Below are 20636 nucleotides of genomic sequence, written 5' to 3'. Positions count from 1 at the left end.
AATATACCTACATGAAATGATTAGCCTATAGATCTCTTTATGAGTGAAGGATAAATCTGACAACGGTAGTAAGTTAACACCCCATGGTGGCAACCGTACATACATGTAGCTGTTGCCTTTAACATGTAATTTAAGTGGATTACTTGTTTTAATATTGATAAACATTGTTCAAAGAGCATTAAATAATTCAGATTATTCCTCTATAAACCACATACTTTGTATGGTATTCTAGTGCAGCATTTAACAGTTGTTCGCAATGGTCAATGGATATAAGACACACAATAATATTCTTTAATAACATTTTTTGTGACAGGTTATCTCACAGTCATCATTAGGACAACTCTAAATGATGATAATGAGTACAGCGGTGATGACTCGGACACAGTACAAGTGCTTGGAAGTGCATTGGTGTCCGTCAACCTGTTTGATGCATCTGGCACCATAAGGAAGCACGAGGATGGCGACAATCCATTGAATATCACTTTCCCTATAAAGGTAATGCAGTGTCAATCATAGCGAGAGTGCCACAATCTAAGCAGTAAAAGAAACTTTTATAGATATATTGAGAGGATATTTGGGGCTATTTATAACACACAGTTAACATCAGAAGAAGGAAATTACAACAGTGACCTATGGAGCAGTGTAATACACATAATCATGCAAAACTCGCAATCGCAAAATTGGAATCAACTTAAATTTGGGGAATAAGCTTTTTTTGTGGATATCTACTGAAAAATACCCTAAAAATAGGATGCTAGGATCATGAAATACTCCTTTAAATTATCGTAAACAATTGAATGAAAAAATGACCAAAATGTCAATGAATGCAAAACACTCTATTGGCAAAAATTAATATATCCGTAGTACACAGAATAACAACAAATACATTGCTTCCTAAAGATGTATTTACTAATCGGTCCTGATATGGTAAAACTATCTAACTTGAAAAGCTCCGTTTCCAGTAAAAACGCTTTAAAATTTGAACATATGACGTTTTTCTTTCTTAATCAAATAAATTTATAAACACATCTTAAAAGTATATAGATTTTATTATTTGCACGGATTTAGCTAATTTGGAGTAATTTTGAAACAACATTCATTTGTAGCAAGTGAGATATTTTTACATTATGCGTTGTAAACATAACAAGACTCGTTAATGTGGTAAACTTGTCTACCGAGAGATAGTGTTTTGCAGTGTTATCATAAGCGTTGGGGTTTGTTTGGCGCCCTCTAGAGGGTCTTGGCTACACGGATACACGGAAAGAGACAAAAAGTGTCAAGACGTTTTTGAGGATTTGAGGATGTCACCAATGGAAAGACCACTCTCACATTACCCAAGATATGGATTTATCTAATTATGTCAAAACTAGTTAGATAGTTTCACCAAATTGTCTAACATTTTTGAAACTCATTGTGTGATCTCCTTTTCTGAAATACTTTACAATAAAGTATTATGGTTATCACGCTAAAACACAAAGACAGTTTTAGCCACATAAAGACAGTTTTGCCCCTGGTTTTCTACCAACGTGTATGTTGTGTATCTTTTAAAGGTTTTGATCTTAAAAGTAGATTTGTTGACATGTCGGGGTTTTGTGAGAATAGGTCACATTATGTGTATTGATAAACAGTCCTGAGTGTAACCCGACTTACAAAATTAATTCTGTGTTTGACAGGATCCTCGTAGTCTGAATATTTCAAAGCAAACAGAGTATAGCAAGCGTGTCTGTGCATTTTGGGATGTCGAAAACAAGTAAGTTAATCCTTCAAGTTTTTCGGGCGTGAGGTGGCTCATGTAGGGTACGGTAAAACCTGTGTCAATATTATAAATATTTAGAGACATTTCACATCACTGTTTTTGTTACTCAATTACTCATACACATTCCCAACAAGTTTACAAAAGTAAACGTACAGTAACAACATTGCAGAACTTCATAATACCCGCTCAGTCCTTGCCTCATACAGGCTTTCCAACCAATGTGAGCCATAGTGACCCCATGGAGAACTCATTATTATAATTAGTGTCTTTGTCTAATATTATAATAGCCTGTGGTCCCAAGAAGGTTCATTGACGTATAAGGCAGACACTAATGATACACTCCAAACCTGTGGATTTACCCATCTTACAACCTTTGCTGTACTTTTCGAGTTTTCGAAGGTAATCACTTTGATAACACTTCTTTAATAATTTATAAAAAAATTTAAAGAAAATATTATGTCATGTTGGTCAGTCATTGTAAGCTGCTTAGTACATATTTTTTGTTACGAAATTTATTTATTCTAGTCCATCAAACCTAACTCTCTGGGGAGTGGGGTTCCGGGGCGTTGGTCGGAGATGTTCTATGACATGCTCGTCACCGCTCGACTTACGGTGAGGCACGGAACTTGTAGTTTTTTGTGGTATATGTCGAGTTAGGGTTGTTGAGGGTGCTAAATTGAGGTGGTTGGTGCGCATGCATCGTAGACGTGGCAGAGGGAAAAGGAAAAACACAGAGGACGTGGTAGGGCTGGGTTGCTGTTTTAGTTATGGCATGAGCGACGTACGTCGGGCGGTTGAATTTCCGTTCCGTTTTTCGTTGTAAACAACACCAAGAGGGACAACAAAGCTCTGGAAATAGCTAACTTGAACATAAATCAAAACTGAGAACCGACAGTCGCTGCAGGGAACTGGAAACGGAGTATCTGTCACGACGGAATATCTCCCATATATATCTGTGATATTTGAATTCTGTTATACACTGTCTATGAATTGATTAATGCAATTTTTGCCAAAGCTTACTACCATTCACAAGATGCTGTGAACTACCAAATCGCAACAGTTTAGAATAGTTGCTAAACTTAATAAGGCAACAACGTTAAATTTAGCCCCCCCCCCCCCTCATTCCTGACGATTTTGCGGTATTTGGAGGCGTTACGGTTAAAGGCCATCTATAATTTGATGTCCTGCGGGCGAATTTCCGTTGCATCATTCGCTGCAAACAACATCAAGAGGGAGAACAATTAAGCCATGGGAAAAGTTGAGAACCAAAAGTCGCTGTGGGGACTGAAACGCGGTATCTGTTGCAACAGAATATCTCCCGAATGTATGCCGGACTTTAACCATGTTAACAAAGTAATAAGGTATAGAAAACTGACCCCCCCTCTCCAACATTCCTAACAATTACACCTTACCTAACCTCACCTCACATATTGTGTCACCCACTTTCGGATGTAGTCCTCCTCAAGTAGCTTCCATTTACTTCTGTTCTGTGCTTATCTTGTCCAGGATGTGAGATCATCACGCCATCTTCGTTTTTGTCTTCCCCTTCTTTTCTTTCCTGTTCTTGGCTGTCATTCAGTTAACATCTTTGTCCATCTATTGTCCTCTCTACGAGCTATGTGACCCGCCCATCTCCACTTTGCCTCTTTGATCCTTTTAATGATATCTTTGGCATTTGTTTTGTCCCTTTTTTCAACATTCTTTACTATACTTTATCACGTATTGTGATATGTAGCGTTTTTCTCTCCATAGCATGTTGTGCTACCTTGAGTTTTTGTTACACGTTCATTAAATCTTGTCGGTTTGCACGTTACGCATGCGACATCACGTGTATTGCCATTAATGTGCTTTGAAACTATACACACTTTTAACACATTTTGTCTTCAATTTTACCCACCATTATAGGGTGTTGCAAATAATTACTCACCCGTGATTGACAAGGTGGTAAAAGTTCTCATCGGTACTTCTCTCGCCGCATTATGTATTGGTTTAGTCATCTGTGCAATATTGTTGTAAGTGCACTCTTTTCCGTTTAAGATGATAATAATAATATTTATAATCATAAAAATGATAATAATTAATACATCATAATTCAAATTGATCTAAACCTATTGTTAAGTTTTGCTCCAGATACCTAACTGCCTAGTTTACCATTCAGAATAATTTCACATGAGCAAAATTAAAATCTGTGCATTTTACTGTATACCCACCCCACCTTATTTTTTACGGTTGAGCTTTACTGCCGGGTATGGTGGTGGGTTTAACTTGAAACAGGTGCAAAGGATGGATTTACGATTAGGTTAAGTCGTTAAAATTTGAGTATAAATGCGAGCGTCATGCTTGATAAAAATCCTTAGTGTTGTGCACCAACTTTAGTAGGATGGGACTTATAGATACATGATAATTATAAAACTCAATTTAAATACTAAAAAAGATTGTACAAAATAAAGCAAATACTAATGATAGTCAATAATGAATTTTACGCAGGAAACGAACAGCCTTGGATAGAGAGAAGATACTGATCCATGCCAACCTAATGGCTGCAATGACTTTCGCGTACTTTATAACCCTTGCAAGCAATAGCGCAACATCGAATCAGGTGTGTAATGAATTCTTCTACATAATGGTTGCTGTACGTCAGTAAAAAAATACACGAAATTAATACTCCAGACACATGGTCAGAAAAACAAAACATTAATAAAATATTTACTTAGTTTTTGAATAACTCTCATGGTCGATTTCATTACTTTTAAGTTATTATAAGTCTCAACATTTGTTGCATGTTTCTTTTCTAAACATGCTAAATAGCGATAAATATATCAAAGCCTTATTGGCTTTCAGTCATTTCCCACATATCCCCCTCTCATAACCTCTTTTGTTTCTTGACATATTATGGAATTACGTTAAGAAATTGCACCGATATATAGCAAAAACGAAAAAAAAAATCAAGTGCGCGGCGTAAGATGTCACTGTTGCCTTTGTCAACACTAAATGATGGGTTATTCCTACTGGCAACAGACACTAGATGTAACTCCAGCGCAGGTCTCGGTATTGCTGAAGATACACCTACGCTGGAGATACATCTAGCGTCTTGTGACAGTAGAAATCACCCATCATTTAGTGTTGACAAATGCAACAGTTTTTCTGAAACGTACACAAGTAAGCGCAATTTTGGATCAGACACAACGAACTTTGTTCACTGAGTATATGGGATTTAGTTCTATAATTTCTCCCAAAGCTATACTCCGCTATTGAATACAAATAAATATGCTGTTTCGTATTTATTTTATGCCCTGATGTGTTGTTTTTTCATCAGATCGTCTGTCTTGCCGTAACCATCTTGCGGTATAACATGCTCATAGCTGTATTTTGCTGCATGCTCGTCGAAGCTTTACATCTGTACCGTATGATTGTGCTCGTTTTCGGAATTGAGAGAAATTTTAGAATTGCTTACATCGTCATTAGCTGGGGTAAGGACAAGAATAAAAGACAAACAGAACAAATGTGTCTTACTAGCATTTTGCGATTTTTTGCGTTTACACCGGCAATTGCTATTACCATAAATCCCCCTCCCCACATGTGATCGTTTGTTTGTTTGGTTTTTTCTGGTACGTGGTTCACCACAATACGTAGCTCTAAATAGTAATTTTTGGCATTTTGTTTTTTAAAGCACGATATTTTATTTTTACCCAAAAATTGGTAAGGATGTGAGAAAAAAAGTTACCTGAAATTTTCAAATAAGCAAACTTTCCCGCTTTCGTTCGCATCATAATTATATTTGGACCAATTAAAAGCCCAACATTAACACGTACCGAGGATAGCGATTGTCGCATCAAAAAGATGCAGGGAATTTTGAGCAAGCTTCGGGAATGTTGTTCGAAAGTTTAAACAAGAATCACAACAGCTAACAAGCAATTGGATATATTTGAATAAGTATGCATTAATCTTCCACACAGGAAGTTCCATTTGAAAGCTACAAATTCTGTGTGGGAGATTAATTATGTTATGTCTTCCGTAGAAGATGCATATATTTCAATTGGAATAGCCCAATATTACTAGTGAAGAAGATTAATAATATTCTCTTGGTTGACTTAGCATCATCTCCTTCTTATTTTGTATTACATAAAATGGTGTGTTTGTAAAAGTATGATGATTTTAAGTTAAATATCTCGATTAGCACAATACATGAAATACGCACGGAACTATGCATTTTACTTTATTAGGTGTACCTATGTTAATGACCACCATTACAGCTGCAATTGGTAGAGAAGATTTGCGCGACCACAAAAGGTATAGTATAACCGGAATTTGTATTATCATTGTATGACCAATAGTGTATAATTGTTTTAAAATGGTTAGCTTTCAAGATATGGATTTAAATGACAATTTATTTATATTTTAATGTTTACTTTAAAACGATGACAATACGCATTGACCCAAGGAGTTATATTTAATTAACACGGAAAATATAAAATGCGTAGTGCTTAGATCAACATCATGTTTTAATAAAATATTAGTAATACCTAGGACTCGTGTAGATAAATAAATTGTGTTGTTGTTAAGATTTAGAGTTGTTCACTGTTTGTAAATTAAATAAATGACGACTTGGTCTTCTTTAATAAACCAATTCATACGTGTCCCCTTTATGATTGTTCTCATTAGGTGCTGGTTGACAGAACAGTTTATTTGGGCATTCATCGCCCCTGTAATTGCCATTCTGACGGTAAGTGGTTCAGTAGTCTTTTTAGAAGTCTTGCATTCCATAGCGAATCTCTTTGGCTGGATATTTGCAAGACTGTCGTGAAAAACATTAACGATATCTTAAATACTTAATTTTCAGCTTAAATAGTAATAATTAGTACTTTAAAATACCCCAAGAAGTATCAATTCTGATCGAATATTTAACGGTACCAATAATTTGGTTATTTATAGCTTAACCACATAAATGTAACTTGCTCTTGGACCGTATCTGGTCCACCCCTACTTTTTTACTTGTGCAGGGGGGAGTGTGGGGTTGGGGTGGGTTTTGTGTGTGTGTATTATAATTATTATTATTGTTTTTGTTGTTGTTGTTGTTGTTGTTGTTGTTTGTTTTTTGTTGTTGTTGTTGTTGATGTTATTATTATTATTATTATTATTATTATTATTATTATTATTATTATTATTATTATTATTATTTAGGTAAACTTAGCAATCCTTGTGGTCATCGTGTGCAAAACCTTGGGAGTAGCAAAAGCTGATAATCAGGATAAGATTCACTCCATCAGGTAAGATGTCGACCAATAACAACATTTGGTTCCAAACAATCATACGTGGCAAGACCTGATTCAATCTGTCCAAAGATGGCAATTTTGAATTTGAGATACAGTCAAGTATAGAGAGCAGAAACAACAATATCAGTATAATAACAGTTCATAACTTATCAGCCATGTGTCCTAGTTCCTAGTGATATTAGGATTTCAGTTGAGTATGTTAGGTTAGTGAGGTTACAGAGTGGATGTTGATAAGAAGTCAATTTTCAAAATTGCCTCTTTTGGTTTGATTAGATCACATACAGTAAACCAAATAAATAAGATACCAGTTATGTTCACCCACTGTATATCCTGAACAAAGACAGATATGTCGTAATTGGATCAGCTAATAGCTGCATCTTTGAGCTCGAATTTAAGACCTCATTCGTTGAAATTATTCAAGACACGACGATCCCAACACCCCAAGGAAGATGCCAATTTAAAAGTTGCAGTTTACCCCATTGCATGCCTTATTGATTTGTACATAAAGCGTTCACGAACTAGAGAACTAGCGCCAAGCTTCCATTGATTAGCACGTTAAAACTAGCATCGTGCTTTCATTGATTAGAACACAAAAGTGCAACATTTGATTTCGTTTCTTCGTTAGGTTTTAGATCACCGTTGCTTTACTTCTCAACCAATTTCAGCAATAAGGTCGTAAATCAGAGCTTAAGAGTACATGTATTGGATGCTTGTTTTAATTTTGATATAACTGGTACAACTGGTACCTTAATTCCTTGACTCACTGTATTGCAGATTTCATATCTGCAAGCAGTATTAACATCTGAAGCCGTCACGTTCTTAAAGGGACCAAAATCACAAAACAAATATCTGTTATTTATTTTACACTTAAATTTGAAAACATAGCTACACCTAACCAATGTCATTTTGTTTTATTTTCCCCAACAGAATTGGACTGCGAAGTACAGCCTTGTTACTTCCAATGGTTGGAGTAACTTGGCTGATTGGGCTACTTGGCAACATCAACATACATATTGTGTACGTGTTTGACTTACTGAGTTCCTTGCAGGTGAGTGTGGACGCCGGATGTGGGCGTTTATATCAAAGCATTGAGATCAAGGGGGAAACATCATAAGCCATCGTAAATGTTTCAAAAGAAAGAGTGCAAACATTGCTATCTGAGCCCTTAATGCTTTTTTTTTTTTTTCTATTATGTATATTTTTGTCTGCAACATAATATGTTTACACGTTTTTCAATATTCATTTCTGTTCAATGCAGGGGATGTATCTGGTTTTCGTCACCTGCTATGTTAACTCAGAGGTACGTAGTTATAACCTATAAAAGGTTCTGATATCAATATTTAAATTGAATTTGAGAAAATGGTATGGTCCAAAGTATAATCAAATTATGTATAAAACACACAAATACAAACCACGTGCGTTCGTGCAACAAACAAAAAGAAGTGATAACATTTCTACATATTTTTTATATATATTCAAAAATATTTTGCACCCATATTATAGAAACAATGTGACTATATCAGCCTCTCCCCACTTTATCATATCAAATAGAGATTTTGGCTTCAAAAGCAAGCTCATACTTTTTCCATGATCCCATCGTGATTTTAAGCCTGACATATGTTCAATTTATGAACGAAAAGGTGATAGCCTTATCACCATTTATGGATATATTGTTCTATGGGCCGATGTGAAACACGTTTTTGCTTCTAATATCAAAACCACTAATGCAATTTATTTTAATCCAATTTTATTTGTTTGTTAATCAGAATGTTTATATTAATGGAGAGATACTTTATTACCTTTGTTATGGCGCTATTTGCTTTCCATAGTTTCTAATTTAAATATATCGCTCCGCGGCTTCGTGTCATCAATTACCCTCGTCTATTATTCTGGGTAGTTGACAGTAAGCCGCTGGAGAGGACGGACTGGAGAATATTCACTCATCTATATTATGTTGTGATCACTTTGTTGATGAGAAATTAAAGTTTAGTTGTGAAGTTATATTTTGCTATATGTATGTTTCTGTTTGAGTCTTTCCCCGTCTCACTGGAAAATCCATTGGCCATGTATCTGGTTTAATTTATATTGACCAAATAACTGGTTAGTGGATTTTCACATCAGTTCTGAGTCATATCACCTTTGTATTTTGTTGGTAAATTGCCTTCAAGTGGTGTTGATGTGCTCTCAGATCTATAAAATAATACTAATTAAATTGACTTATTACTAATTTCAGGTTCGTAATGCATTGACGAGCGAATGGAGTAGAAGAAATGGACGAGTCGAACATATAAACGTAAGCAAAAATTCTACAGTAATTACTAAGGCATTAAAAAAGTCTTTTATAACGATTCAACAAAGATGCAAATCTTAGTCCATTAACTACAAATTGGTACAAACCCAACACATGTAAATAACATTCTTTGGGCTGGGTGTCATTTTATTTGGGAAGGATCTCATATATGTTGGTGGTCCAATTTTGTGTACACCAAAAATAAAGTTGTAATTTGTTTACACAAAAAATAAACTCCTAGAAATATCGAGGTTTTAAAGAAAATGTAAAAATTACAGTTAAATCAAACACGCCCTTTGCGCGTATTACTTCCAAATAAACTAGAGGAACGAATATAAAACACATTTATTGACCTTTTGTTTTAGTTCTGTGTGTGGAAGGTTTTTTTGTATATTTGTCTGTTTTAACGGTATCAGTTTAAATTATGCATTATAGCCATTATAGAGGTTAAAATTGAAAACGCTTCTTGATTACTAGTATCCTGAGATGTATCAGATTTAAAGAAAAACTATTGCTATTAATAACATCCTTATTATATTTTCTTCTATTTTGAAGCTTCGAAGGATAAATACCCGACCAGCGGATGACGCTATAGATACAACAGATGAGTGAATGTACATAAATGTGACACGATTAAGGAAAATAAGCCTGATGACGTTAATATTGATAATTTACCCATGCATTGGTAACATGTAGTTGGCATCAAATGTAGCAGGTTTGAAATGCTAGTAAATGGTGTAAAAATAAATAATATGCTCGACATTATCATCATTTCCCGTGATCTTGCTACAAATGAGATGAATATTTAGTATCTATTATATAGATTATAAATAATCAAAATCTTTGTTTCTGAAGTTGACCCAGCAAATTGTGTACATACAATTCGTACTTGTTGCCCTTTGATTAAAGTATGTGGATATAGTGAACTTAGCCCCGAAGTCTTTGAGCTTTTGGGACGTTGTTTTGTACAATAAGCCAAGAAAAAGAAAACTCGAACTTGTAATGTAATATATTCTGAGGTGTCAAAACGTTTAATATACGTAAACTGCAGTATATAATGAGTTTAAGATCATTTGTAAACTGGCCATATACGGCAGTTCGGTTGGACACCAGGTGGTGGAAACAGCTAAACACAGGAAATGGAATTGGGCAGGGCACATCAGTAGAAGAACAGGCAACAGATGGACAACAGCAATTACTGCATGGAAACCCATGTTGCGCAACAGGAACCGGGGAAGACAATGCAAGAGACGGGGAACAGTAAATTAGTTCAGCAAGGCTAGAGACAACCCTACCTGGCGGAGACATGCTGAGGCTTTCGTCCAGCAGTTAATTGTTATTGGCTGATGATGTTGAAAACGGACACAGGCCTGTTATCAAATAACTCAAGGCTTTCCTTTTTGTATATTTGAATTACTTGAGATGATTACTTTTATTGAAATCGGTTGAGAATTAAAGAAATGGTGATCGAAAACCTAAGGAAGAAACAAAAGTTGCGCTTTAATGTTTTAATCATTGAAAGCTTTGCGAACAAATCAATAGAGCATCAAATAGAGCCATTTGCAACTTTGCATCTACCTTGGAGATGTTTGATCAACTTGTCAAAAGATGCAGCTGGTGGTTGTACGACATATCGTTGTTTAAGATAATTCAGGGATGAAAATAACTGGTATCTTAATCCTTTTGCTGTCTATATTAGCAATCACCCAATCAACCGATGGAGCTATAATATGTCTGCATTGCAAACAATATTTACATACCAGTTTGTGCTGCAGTAACCTAGTGCATCACCACAAATAAAAATTGCATTTGCAATCACTCAATTAACCGATGGCGCTATGTGGATGCATTGTAAGAACTTGCTACACACGGGCTCGTGATGTATTAGGGCCTCGTCACAATATCTGCAATAATACTCCAATTAACCGATGGCACTACTTAAGTCTGGTTGCCAAACGAAATTTTGCTACAAAAGCTTGTTTTGGTGTCCATAGTTTTGTTTTTGATGGATATTGCTGCTCAAGACCACCAACTTCAAAAATAAATTTACTGGACCTCTGTCAGCATTGGGCATTTTGAGAAGTATACTTTTTCTTGATCGCCATGACAAGAGGAATAATTTGGAGAACTTTTCAACAGCATTTGAACAGTTTGAATTTTGACCTATGTGTGGACTTTGACCTGTTATATCTCAAAATGCCCAATGCCGACAGAGGTCCAGTAAACTTATTTTTGAGGTAAGTGGTCTTGAGAAGCAATATCCATCAAAAACAAAACTATGGACACCAAACTGTAGTTATCTATTCAAATGGATTCTAGATATTGATATTATAAGGTCACCAACATGTTTGTGAAATTTTGATTGAGTGTTAATTAAAGCACTGTAAGTGGCAAGTACTGTTGTGCAAGTTTCGCCTCATACAATAAGACTTAACTTACTTTCAAAATAATTATGTGAAAAAATGTATATAAATAGAATATTATTACAGAGTAGATACAGGTTACACAACTTCTAAGTTCCCCCTAATACTTTTGAAAATAAGTCGAAAAATACTTTACGAAATGTAAAAATGTAAAAAGATATATATGGCCCTCTTTGTTTTACCCCTGTGGACCAATTTATAGCGTCACACATCATTGCGTTCAGTCACAATGGTCAATTATGTAAGAAAAGAGGCCGTTTTAAAAGTTGCACATGAGCCCATAGCAGTCAGGTTCTCTGTATTTAGGGATTCAATCATGTGTTACCGTTGTTCATCACCAATTAACAACGGTGCGTCTGCGTCGTTTGCGTGGTTTACTTCGCGAGGACAGCTTTAGCTTTAGCTTTAGCTGCCCTCGCGAAATAAACCACGCAGACTACGCAGACGCATCGTTGTTACTCGATGATGAACAACGGTGAAACATGATCGAATCCCTTTCAACAACGAAAACAAGCTAAAGATCGTCTAATTCACACGATTATTTCATGAGGAATGACCAGTTTAGTCATTGTCACTAAACACAAGAAGATTGATGCTTTCCTGATGATAGCAGCAAAAGAACTACAGAATAAAAGAGCAGTATTTAGCCTCTTCCTCCAAAATAATGAAAACAACATGTAGCGCACACAAGTTCCAAGTATGGCAAATTTCTGAAGAGTATCGCGTATACGCGCTTCCAATAACTTGTGTTCGCGTATACGCTACTGGCAAATTGTGGATTCATCACGGATTAACAACGATTGGCGCCTGTAAAAAGGTATAGGAAAAATTGTTGAACAAACACATGAATAGGCCTGGCCTGCTGAATTGTTTGAGAGTTGACTCTTATGGACTCAAATGCAACTTTTAACACAGTTTAAAACGGTCTCTTTTTTTACATAATGAACCATTGTGACTGAACGCAATGACGTGTGACGCTATAATTTGTTCCATAGGTGTAAAACAAATAAGGCTACACATGTCTTTTACAAGTTTGCATTTTGTCAAATATTTTTCGATTTATTTAAATAAGTATTTAGGGGAACTTACAACTTGTGCTATGGGCTCAGGTGCAACTTTTAAAACGGCCTCTTTTCTTACATAAATAACCATTGTGACTGAACGCAATAATGTGTGACGCTATAAATTGGTCCACATGGGTAAAACAAACAGGGCTATACATATCTTTTTAAAATTTTACATTTTATAAAATATTTTTCGACTTATTATAAAAAGTATTAGGGGGGAACTTAGAAGTTGTGTTACCTGTATTGAACACAGCGGAGTGAGTGTTCATCCGTCAGGTTTTGTTGCTCCCATAACAAAAGGTAGCACAAATCGTCTTGATGAAGGAAATGGACCTTTTGAAATTCAAATCCGTATAGATTAGTGGAATAAAATCGCATCGTGGTGAATATTTTATCAAAATACGCAGAACAACATTCATCATCATCGACTACTTTATTTTGCAATTTAGTTTTAGTGTCTTTAAGACGTTGCTTTTGTTTTAAGTATTCAGCTACTTTTTTGCGCAGTATATAAGAGACATGGATCAACTCAGATTTTTCATACCTGTTAGTGTTATTAGGCCAAACTAAATAGAATAAGTGATTATCTGGAAGCACCCTGCACATGTGCGAACCGTTAGTCATGTCGAATATTAACCAATGAACCTCTCTGCCAATGACCTGTATCTGGAGTACCAATTACTCTGCATCACATCAGGCTTCTATTGTCATTGGTCGATATTTGAATCCGTGGAACGGATTAAAAATGCGGCATTTTCGTAAAATTCTAATATTTCAAGAACTGAGTGGTCAATTTTCAAAACTTAGAAAATATGTGTTAGCTGTTTTAAACACGTCAACTATTTAATTTTGTTTGATTCGGGCATTAACGTAGCCAAAGTTTCTTGGCTAAAATACAGTGTTTTCAGAAACGCCATGTACACCGCCCAAATACTTCAACCAAGTCTAAGTTGATGACAGCGACCTTTCTGAAATATTTTGGTACAAAAAATGAAAGCGCTTTAATTACACGAACAACGCCCTCAAATGCCACAAATTACAGATAGCTGAGTGTCTCCCCTTAAGCTGGCGGGCACATCCGACCGAAACCCATCGGAGAGCGCCAGGTTATAATTCTCTTTCCATGCTATAGTTTGAAGTGAAATGATGAGATGAAATATTTATAGGCAATTTATCAAACAGATTATTAGCAGGAACGCAATATTGAAGTAGGTCAGCAAGTCACTTACGACGATCAGAACCAGGGAGTGGAACCAATAAAATTAGCTCTGCCTGTTTCTTGTGATATTACAAATTTATGACCAAAGTCAGCAATAATGAAATTTTATGTCGAAAATTTACCATTTTCGTAGTGGATACCGGTTCCGCTGACATCCACTACTCAAAATACTAGACCTGTCTGTCGTCTATCACAGGGTAGAGGATGTTAAAAACAAAAATTCCTATCGTTTATTCTCTAAATTGACCATAAAATGTTTTCTTCGATTAAAAAAATGTTTCAGTAAAAGTACGTTGACCACTCGCGTGCAAGGTGATAGGAATTTTGTTTCAAGCCTGAGCAGGCATATAATTAGGAGGTAAAGGTAGATTTACAATAACAACTGGTATCAAATGACTATAATTGCTCTTAGGCGTTGTCATAGTAGAAAAATGGATAAAGTGCATGTCACATCCTTTGTATTCTATCATATATTATTTAGAGATATGATGGATGGTATCAATAAAAAGAGCTTAGCCTACTTAATAGCCGATTGTTAAAAACTCATTTTAACATTTCTGGACTTGTTTAACTCATATATCTTATGCGAAAAGGGTAATTAATCATAAGCATGATAGCAAGTTTATTAATGGGTGGATAGTACCCCCATACCCACTCGACAGCTATAACAGGGCAGACTAGCGTAAGTATTGGACAGAAATCGATCCCAGTTGAAGCGTGTGTGTCATTTTTGGCGTGTTTAACACCAAAATTCACTTACCAATGGCAAAATAAACTTATAGTTTGTTGGAACACTCCTAAACATCAACAGGTAAAAAATTAACTGCCATTGTAAATATCTATGGTATATGAGTTGCTAAATTAAGAGGCATTGCAACATTATGTAGCATTTGGCCATTTTTTCTTCATCCGTTTTCATATAGTTTGGGCATTGTTGCATAGATATGAATTGAAACAGTGCAAAATAATAAAGAAATAATCTAGTATTTTAGGGCAGCTCTGACTTCATCAGAGGATAAACCGATTTGTAGTAATTTTCAAGGCCGTGTGAACTTTTACCACTGAAAATCAGTAAAAATTTCGGATTCTTGCAGTTCAAATCTATGCAACAAGACTTCAAATGTGAGAATTGTCTGAATAAAAGTTGCTCTAGGGGCTAGCCAATATTGGCTATGATGTCATCTGAATGGCACCTTTATACCCACATTGTTCCTCCTGATTTCTCTATATAGATTTATACAGTAAGAAATAACAGCAAGGGAAATACTCCATAGTGCTACCCTTAAGCAACTTAAATACCATCGATATTTAACTATACAAATGCAAAACAACCAACACACTTTGAATCAGTCACATAGCGAAATAATCCCGAGGTACATTAATTGACCTCTATGAGCGACACACAAACATGGATGAATTTGATTCTACCTCATTGAGTGAAAATGACAATTGTGACAGAGGTAACAGAGGTAACGTATTGGGCTCTTCCTGTTGAAATCCACGCACCCCCTATGGAAGATATGACCTTAGATTTCAAAAGGAGTCACTCATTCAGGTAACCCCATTTGAAATTCACACTCCCTGTGTGGAAGATTAAGTCATGTCTTCCATAGGGGGAGTATGGATTTCAACTGGAATAGCCCAATGGTACCATGCTATGTTATAGTTTCACTTACGGCCAATATCACAACACAAAAGACTATTCAGAGACAAGTCAATAAGCACATGGGCTACAAGGGCCATATCTAACTGAAACGCCAAATTCAAAATTGAACCCATTAGTAGAGACTGAATATGGAGCCCGGTGCGTAGGGTGAGATAAAGAAGTTTTGACATGTTTTTGATGAACATTCGAAATATTCTTTTAAGCAATCATTGGGCTATAAGTTCTATTCATCACGTTCATAGGGTTCAAATTTAGCAGTGTTTTTAATAGGCATGAAAAATCGTTGTTAAGTATCAGCTAAATCATCTGCGTACATGTTGAATTATTAATCTCTTGCTTCCGTTGTCAAATTAAAAGTTTTATTGTATTTAAGAAAATATGGGCCCTATATAAAAAAAAAGAGTGTAGCATAAAACCAATTAACTTGATTAAGGATAGTGCTTAATGGCATAAAGACTACGGTTATAATGCTTTATGATTTTAAAACTAGTTCCGTTTCATCATAGCTGAGAGGCAAAGTTACCAATTATGTCAAAACACTTTATATGTGAACGGAGAAGAAAGATGAATTGTTGACATGGGGACGAGGTTGTCGTCTTTAGATTTTTTTATCACCAAGGAAACAAACCAGAAATTCAGTGAGCGATAGAAGGTAGGTTTATAGTTGGACGTCACTTCTGACAAAGCTGTTGGAATATTGACATACGCGTTTTATCTTCTCTCGATTTAAAAGATATCAGTATCAATGTGCTTAACTAAGACAGTTTGAATACTCACAAACTACTTTTTACCTGCTAATTAAAGAAGTATTAACTGGAAAACTTGCGAAAATAACAAAAATGGGTAAATCAAATGCTAGCTGCAGCTGGGTGTGGATCGTTGCAAGATTGGTGACAATGATACTTTCATGTATCATTGCACTTGCTTATGGAGAAAAGGGTAAGTACTCTCCTCATCTCATCATTAATCGTTTTCTTACTCTTTTCCCTTTCTTCCTCCCCCATCTGTGTAGCAGAACTTGAAAAGTACTCTTGTATTAAGCATCCTATTTTCAGAACAATATCTTTTGGAGATTTGACGCGAAATCTCACTTTTTTATGATATATTGCTTGAAAGTTTTAGCTCATATGTGACACGATTGTGTTGTTAGTTTTACATTGTGTTGTTAGTTTTACATTGTCAAAGTTTGCTATTACCATGATTACTGAGATCTTGACATCCCTAGCATACTTGCTTGCAAAATTATGAGCTTTTGCTTTGGCAACTTTCTTATGTATGCCTATTTTATTTTGTGCTGCTTATTTCTGCATCAATTTCATCTTATTGTCTTATTTGATCAGATCGTATCATAAATTAATATCGTTCTTGTCTCAATTCATAACGTTCTAGCAAACACAAAAATGTTATTAAACAAGTTATATTTTGGGTTTTGGTTTATTTAAAAACGTTTTAGTAACATTAAATGTCGGGTTATATAAAGGTCATGAAAACGTTTTAAAACCTGTTGTAACAATACTCACTGCAACAATATTTTAAAAATGTTTTCAAAATGTTGTAAACAATTTTTTGCAAACATTTTTTGTATTTCTTATTTAACCTGGGTTAACATTTCAATGCACTGGCATTGTTCTCCCAAGGTGCCCAGGTAACACAAGGCCAACATTAAAATACACAAGATACAACATATAAAAGTACAGAAGGAACAATGATATACATAGTAAAAAACTAGCACACAGATTTAAAAGATTAATCGGCAAAAAGATTGGATCAGGGTCAGGCGGGACAGCCGGAGTAGACTCCCAGTCACATGCAGGCCGCAGGACCCCAACCCTGACTAAGGCAGATGTGGTCCCGGAAGCTGTTCCGTGTCATTGCATTTTACTGTTGTGTCAGTTGGATAACTGCTTGGTTACTGACATGTGTTTAGAGTATAGTATTGAAGTAATTCTGCGTGTAATTTTTGTTCATTTTTATGGACATGATTTTAAGATATGACCTTGTTAAAAATTATAAGTTTCTTTTTGAGGCCAGTTTATATAAAAATTTTGGACGATAAAATTCAAAATTTCGGTATCATCCGAAAACAACGTCATGATATTAATTATTATTAATACTTTCTGGTCCTTAATGTACAAAAATGTTTGTTTCTTGACATCAATTGTATTAGGATACATTTCTTTGAAGCCCGTTAGCAAACTCCAACCCCGATTGACTGCATGCAATAAAAAACGGGCCAAATCGCACAATGATCACCAGATGACTGACTATAGGACATAGCGCCCCCACACGAACGTTGGTTGAGTATGTGGCCTCATACGATACATACGTACGTACGTACAGACGTGCGTATTAACTTGCGTATAAACGTATGGTCGACGCAAAGCGTATGAAAAATTGCAATCTCTCTAATGATATAGTAATACAAATTTAAATTAATTGCTATAACAACCTGTCTTTAAGACTTTATGTTAAGACTACTGGTTGTGACATATTTCAACTGCAATCACTTTTAAGTTAAAACTGCATAATGTGTGTGTGTGTGGGGGGGGGGTACTATTATATTACCCATAATTTGTTCTTTTGACATGTATTTTTAGCACTGGTAATATTTGTGGTTCAACGGTTCAATTCCCTATAACTATATTGCAATGAAAGGGAAAAATAAAAATAACGGGAAGTGGGTAAAAAGTTATAAACCATCTCAAACATACATGTATAATGTATATATGAACTAACGAGGAATTAATTTATTTTCATTATTTCAGTGTTTGTGGGCTGTCAGGAAAGAAAAACAGGTGCTGTCTACGTAGCTGAGACATATCCCAATGTGGATTTACTCAGCTTTAACCGTATCTTTACAATGAGCGAGATACCTTGGGGCATTACGCATTACCCACTGGATGGTACTCTGTATATAACCGAGTACCTGACTAGGATCCTGAAAGCAAACCAGGATGGTTCAGGGCTGCAGACTGTTATCGACCTAACAGGAAAAGGTGAATATAATCGATATCCCTTTCAAAATTTATCTATTATATCGTTATGAACACGGCAGAGTGCCGAATACGCAAAATTGCTGTTCTGAATAAACGGCGTTTGAAAATCTTGGTACCATTCCATTGGTCCTTCTAAAAATTGAGAACATTCTTTAGCACTCATTTGAAATGAATATTATAGAAGTGAATGTGCGCGAATTATTTGCAATAATCAAATGTTCTGACACAATCGATATCATCCCTCCAAATGGGTATTTACAGCTATTCGGCTTTATGCTGAATCCAAAATGTCTCTATCGCTGCACAAATAGTTGTATACGAGGTGGAATACGCATTCAACAACGTGTAAAACTATAGCACGCATTCTTGATTTTGGGCTTTTGTGTAGAAATTATTGTTTTGTCAAAGGCTGTAGACTTTATATTTGATTTATAAGTTATAAAATAGTCATCACTGTAATATTTAGCAAAACCCAAGGATTTTAACGGGTACAGTTTTTGGGATTTTAAGAGGGCTTACTCACATTATTAAGCCATAGCGATATCATGTGGGGAATGTTTGTACTTATCTTGGTATCACTGGATAGATGACACCTATAGCTATGCATTGGTATCATATATAATAGTATAGGACATTTAATATAGAAAATTCGGGGTTTCCAGCTATAAAATACTACAGATCAACCTGATTTGTACAGTGAAGTATACGATTCGTCTTTTGGTGGAATTCATTAATTGCACTCAGGCGCGATTCGTCCAAATCAAAATGTTGGTATCTACGTCAGGGAGTAACATTTACCACTAATTTTTGGTGGAAACAAAAGATCTGACCTGAAACATAATCATAAGCATACAACAACTCAATTTACTCAAAATTCTCGATTCGTCACTCTGCCGAATTCATAACGAATTATCATCGAACTTTGTAGTTAATTATGTATTATTATTAGTATTATTAGTTGTAGTAGTAGTAGTGTAGTAGTAATAGTAGTAGTAGTAGTAGTAGTAGTAGTAGTAGTAGTAGTAGTAGTAGTAGTAGTAGTAGTAGTAGTAGTAGTAGTAGTAGTAGTAGTAGTAGTAGTAGTAGTAGTAGTAGTAGTAGTAGTAGTATACTCATAATAAAATACAGTTCGTTGAGAATGTGGTCGTGTTTATACCAGCTATATCTATGAATGGCCAAGTGGACCAAAAAACGTGTAAGATTATACGTGTAACCTTACACGCGTAAGATGGCATCTTATGCGTGTAAGATTGCATCTTACACGTGTAAGATTGCATCTTATGCGTGTAAGATTGCATCTTATACGTCTTAGAATCTAGCGGGATGCTTAAATTGACGAATCATATATAAAGAACCCATATTTAAACCCCAAACAACCTATCATCTTACGCGTATTCATCTTCGACCAATGAAATCTCACCATATCATTTCTTATACGCGTAAGAATTGCCTCTTAGGGATGGACGGTATTCCGATTTGACTGGTACGACGAGTGTCGAATAATCTCAGCCTCGATATCGATCTGCACCGCGGTAGTTTTCGCAAACGTGATTATTTTACCATTACCTCTTGAAATTTAATTGATATGAGTATTAATTGACTCCAGATAACTGATAAGTAGTCAAAAGTGAGATAAATCGGGATGTGACCATGACGGACCAACAGTCGGAACAATTCCTGACAGAGATTCGTCATAAAATACAGGACATTGTAGCACTCAATACAAATTAAGACAATGCCTCGTTTACGATTTTGGTGACGTGCTCTCATTATCATCGGTACGCCGCCAATAATATCACATATCGTCCATCACTAAAATCCAAATCTTACACGTATAAGAAGTCGTGGGTGTTACAAATCACAAACCGTCTTTACATATTATTGGTTGAAGTTTGTTACGCGTGAGATGATTGGTTGTTTCTGATTTCTTACACTGTGATTCGTCA

General features: G+C 35.6%; 1 long non-coding RNA gene across 1 annotated transcript; it reads left to right on the top strand.

Annotated features, from left to right (window-relative positions):
- The first annotated feature begins 438 nt into the window (after nucleotides 1–438).
- LOC140136802 (uncharacterized) lies at nucleotides 439–2071 on the top strand. The gene is made up of 3 exons (XR_011856766.1): nucleotides 439–495; nucleotides 1674–1750; nucleotides 2044–2071. It is a non-coding gene; the product is annotated as an uncharacterized lncRNA (long non-coding RNA).
- Nucleotides 2072–20636: the final 18565 nt, after the last annotated feature.

Source organism: Amphiura filiformis, chromosome 2, assembly GCF_039555335.1.
Source record: "Amphiura filiformis chromosome 2, Afil_fr2py, whole genome shotgun sequence".
Taxonomy (NCBI): Eukaryota; Metazoa; Echinodermata; class Ophiuroidea; order Amphilepidida; family Amphiuridae; genus Amphiura; species Amphiura filiformis.
Note: the sequence above shows the minus strand (reverse complement) of the source record. Positions and strands in the feature narration are given on the sequence as shown.